This window comes from Pteropus vampyrus, unplaced genomic scaffold (genome assembly GCF_000151845.1).
Source record: "Pteropus vampyrus isolate Shadow unplaced genomic scaffold, Pvam_2.0 Scaffold141, whole genome shotgun sequence".
Taxonomy (NCBI): domain Eukaryota; kingdom Metazoa; phylum Chordata; class Mammalia; order Chiroptera; family Pteropodidae; genus Pteropus; species Pteropus vampyrus.
Window position 1 is genome coordinate 214,722 of NW_011888922.1, and position 5,143 is coordinate 219,864.

General features: G+C 37.7%; 1 long non-coding RNA gene across 1 annotated transcript in view; it reads right to left on the bottom strand.

Moving 5' to 3' along the window:
• Positions 1-6: 6 nt before the first annotated feature.
• The window catches only part of LOC105297594, a 16,411-nt gene continuing 11,274 nt past the window's right edge, over positions 7-5,143 (bottom strand). Inside the window, exons 3-4 of the long non-coding RNA XR_896364.2 lie at positions 4,807-4,913; positions 7-298 (exon numbers count right to left, since the gene is read on the bottom strand). This is a non-coding gene — a long non-coding RNA (uncharacterized LOC105297594). The remainder of the gene's footprint in view (positions 299-4,806; positions 4,914-5,143) is intronic.

Here is a 5,143-nt window from a genome sequence, read left to right on the forward strand (position 1 = left end):
TTCCTGAGTTGGATCCTTTATAATAAACTGGTTAACATAACTAGAGTGTTGCCTTGAGTTCTGTATTTCTAGCAAATTATTTAACCTGAGTGGGGGTCATGAGAATCCCTAAATTTGTAGCCAAGTTGGAGAGAAGTGCAGGTAGCCTGGAGACCTGGGCCTTGAGACTGGTGCCTGCAGTGAAGTCAGTCTTATGGACCTGTGCCCTTCAATCTGTGGAGTCTGGTGCTAACTCCTGGTACTGTCAGAACAGGACTGAATGGTTGGACATTCTATTGACGTCAGAGAATTCAGAGAGCTGTAAGAAAGTACAGGAGAAAGATAAACTTTTTAAGATTCAGAAGTCTTTACCCTAGTTTTTCTACCAACCTCAATTGTGACAACCTCAACTTATCACCAAGGGAGTTTTACCCTAATATACATTAAAAAATAATGATAATAAGTATTAGGGAGCTAAGGTACTAACTGTAAAACTTTTCTGGGAAATATAGACTTTATCCAATACATAACCACCAGTTATATAACTGATTCACTCATTTGCTCACAAACTGTTTCTAACTCCCTTTAAAATTAATACCAGACATCTAAATTTGGCCTCTAAAACCTCCTGTCTTTTTAGCACTTATCTACTTTTTCAGCCTCACGCACAGTTCTATCAGGTGTCTAAGATTTTGAAATCACAAGAACTCCTGATGTGATAGAAAGTACAATGACTTCATATCCTGGTTCTCTTGTGCACAAAAACAGTGACCTACATAAAGCTAATATGCAGTGTGTGCTCCTTACACATATCATGTGTTCTGAGTTTCAGCTTTCATGTCTGTAAATGAGATGCTGTTATGGGTTGAATTTTGCAGCACACTCACCCCAAATTTACATATTGAAGTCTTAACCCCCAGTACCTCAGAGTGTGACTGTACTTGGAAATACGGTTATCATAAATGTAACTAGTCAAGATGAGGTCATACCAGAGTAGGGTGAGCCCCTAATCCAATATTACTGGAATCCTTATAAAATGGGGAAATTTCAACACAAAGAAGAGCACAAGAAGACCACTATTTGAAGATAAAGACAGATACCAGATACAAGCCAAAGAATGACAGATTGCCAGCCAAACACCAGAAGCTAGGAAAAAAGATTTGGGACAGATTCTTTTTCACAGCCCTCAGAAGGAATGAATCCTGCTGACACCTTGATCTCAGACTTCAAGCCTCCAAAACTGCGAGAAAATAAATCTCTTCAGTTTAAGTGGCTCAATTTGTGGCACTTTGTTACAACAGCCCCTAGGAAACTAATATAGATACTAATATTATATTCATAGGCTTGATTTTTTTTAAAATAAGATTTAAAAGCGATAACTATGAAAATAAAAAACTTTTATAGAGTCCGACAAACTAAATGCTTAATATAAACATCTTGACTAAATAAATAAATGAGCAAACGAACACAAAGATATTTCCATTGCATCTCCACAGTTATCTGGAGAACAGAGAGGTAGACCTTGAGGAGAAACACAGTAATTTTTGTAAAGGTCAGAGTTTATCCCTGGAGGCTAAGAAGGATTTGATGTACGTTTTTCTGTGCTTTTCTGAACTTTTCGTACTCCAGGATTAATGCTCATGATGTTGTCTTTTCTTGCCTTTGCATTTTAAGAATATGCAAGGAAAGGAAGCTTTGATTTGGAAAGAGAGGCTGCATTCCATTATCTAACCTAGTTTATTTATTCTTTTCATTCAGCTTGTCTGTTCTATCTGAGGAATCCTAAATAAGACATTCATAATTGGCAGGGAAAATAAAGAATTTACAAAACTCACTGGATGTCTATTAATGTGGCTTTTTAAAATACACCTACCTAAGAGTCTGTACTGCTCATCCTGTAAAAATCAAAGTGTTTGAAGAAAGCAATGAATGTTAACACCTAAGAACAATCAAAGACTACATTTTGGACATAAAATTATCAAAGACTAAAGAAGAATACCTGTTGATGACAGTATGGGAACATGGGCTAGTCAGTGTTTAAATTGGATCAGATTTTCAGTAGAGCAAATAGGAAATGTATATCAAAGCCCTAACAATGTGCATTTGCTATAAAACTCAGCAACTCCATTTTTAAAATTTGATCCTAAAGCAATAACATTGGAAGTAAATAAAAATATTTTGCAAAGATGTTTATTACAATGTTGTTCATAAAAAGAAAAATTTAAATTATTTTAGATGGTTAAGAGTAGATATTAGATTAACTAAACTGATTATCAGATTAATTATTAAAACCATATAATAGATTTTCATGCAGACATTGAAAATTGCATGATAAAGATAACTAATTTAAATGTATATTATTTATTTTAGTTGTATATATATATATATATATATATATCTTTAAAGAAATTCTATTTTATCTAAAAACATTTAAGAGTAAGATGTGTTACAGTCCTGTATTTCTCTAAATAAAATTAACCTTGTTACAACATCTACCTACATGACTATTGCTAAATTAATTCTCAGACATTAGTGGGGTGGCATACATGGGATGCTACAGGAACCTTAAATTTATGTGCTGCCATAATCTGGGGTAGGCATTGGTTCCTTATGCCATTTTAGAGATGCTCTAAAGCTCGTTTCTCCTTTCCAAAGCTGATGGCTCTATACACTAAACATGAGGATATTGTGCCATAGCTCCTAAAACCATGACTCTTACTGTGAACTCCCTCTAGCCTTGTCTGAGAGGTCCTGCCACAACCCCCAGGAGCTTTATGGAAGCAGTATGCAAATCTCTGTCCTTAAGAACTTAAAGCCTTCTCCTTGGCCTCAGGGCTTCTCCTTCTCCATGGCTGGGCTTTGCACACTCTTAACTTCAAGCTCTAGCCTCCACGCCCTTCAGGTTTCAGACTGTCCAATACAGTCTTCCTCTCTGAGTCTGAAATCCTAATACTACAAAACAAAAACACTGTGTGCTGGGGGTTATGGGATGGGAGAAGCTGGGAGAAGGTGGGAGGGAGAAGCTCTTGCCTGAAAAATCACAGTTCTAACTTTTCTTTCTTGGGTAGAAAAATAAACTCCAAAATCAATTATTTCCCTAATCACCAACTATTTAACTGGCTTGTTCAAGTACTAAATTTCAACAGGCAGATAACCTTGGAATCCTGGTCAGACCTTTCCTTTCAAGAGAACCTAGAACAACTTGCTTACACTTTTCTGCTTGAATTACATTATCTATAAATTGGAATTTGCAATATGATCTAATAATATTACTGTATAGACCATAAAGAATTGAAGACTTATTGGACTTTACAAAATGGATTACATGGGAGCCATGACAGTGTTGTCAACTGGCACATAGTGGGAACATTCTTAGGGAGTGACCAGAACACCCAAAACCACAGAAACATCAGCCACAAGTGCCCTCAGAAAGCCCCAATTGCAGGAACCAATAAGCATAAGATTCCACCCTGTAAGGACCATATAAGCTGAACACCACAGACAGATGATGTTCAAGCCTGACCTGACCGCATCATGGACGGGTACACTGAGAGCTGAAGATTCTGACTGTCTCTTGTAGCCACTGACTTGAGACCATTGCAAAATCATCTGTGCTGTCAATCAACAGAGCTCACTTTGGAGACACTAAGGACTCTCATCCCTTCACCCTGTCACATAAGACTCTGTGTATTATGTGTTAACCTATGTGGATCCCTGATTGGTTTATATGACAACGTTCCACTCGATATGTGAAAAGACACAAATGCATTCAAGGGTGTTACTTCAATAGCTGCTTTCCTTGCTTGCGACAATTACCTACCCTCATGTAGCTTCCATTAAGTTGGGGTCTCCCTAGGGAAGTCGATGAGGTAGAGGTTAGCATGGGAAACTTTACTGAGGAGTCTTCTAAGTACTTGCACCTGTGAAGGAAAGGTGGCAGCTGGCTTGAGCAGAGGGTGAAGTTACAATAGAACAGCCCCATGAGGAGTTCTGAAACTGGGAATGTCTATCAGAGTAGTCCCAAGTTGAGGAGAGGGGGCAGCCCTTTATTCCCCAATATGGGTTGGTATTGGATGCAGGCTGGCCTTGGAAGGTGATGAGAGTTTGGGAGGCAGTTCTGTACAGCTGAGGCAATTCTTAATGAAGCCCGACATCTGAGCACTGTCAGCAAGACAACCTTCCCCCAAACTGGAAAATCTGTCCTTCATTTCTGAAATTGCGCTCTGGAAGGTGCAGTGTAGCATCTATGACAGTAGTTATGTGACATTTGCAAAGATAAATAATGCCTAGTTCCCAGCACATATTGAGAGCTCCATAAACATTAGCATGTATGTGCTTCTGCTTTATTATTATTGTTAGAATTATACATATTAAAATGTCAGCAGTGTTTAACTTGGTGGTGGGACCATGGCTGTTGGCTGTGTTTTCTATGTGTTTTTCCGTGCTTTCAATTTTGCAGTTCTCTACTGACCTAAGTCATCTTTCAACTACCTGGTATAGACAGGCAGATGTCAGACTCACTGGGTAGCTGAGCTGTTTCCTATGAAGTAGAAGGAGAAACACACCATCCTATTTAGATTTTTTCATACCACTTTGTTACACTTGACTCATGTGTCCAAATACATCCCCCCAACACCTTACATAGTTTGGATCTTCAGAAATACCTCATACATGTCAGGTGAATAAATGAGTAAATTAAAATAAAAATATAGCATCATTCTATGTGCTTCTTGCATATATTCCTTCCACTTTTTTATTTGGTAATTCATGTGTTTATTCATTCACTTATTCTTGTATTTATTCAACAACCATATATGAAATTCATACCCTGGGGCAAATAGTATTCTAAAGGCATGGCCACTGCAACAGTAGTAGCTTCAGACTGATGTGATGACAGCTTCATACATCACTTGGGGCAGTCAAACTTGAGTTATCTAAAGTATAAAAAAGAAAATATAGTAAAGATGGTAAGGAATCAGTCACATTATGCAGGACAGGAAAAGGTGAAAGTTTTCTAAATCCTCACTTGGGGAATACATAGTTGCAAATGATGATGAGCTAAAGAGAGGTCAGTAAAAATTTAAAAAAAGAAAGTGGCACTTTGGTTGGCTCTTCAATGTGCAGATGGAGAGGATATATTCTAAACAAAGCTAATTACATGCAC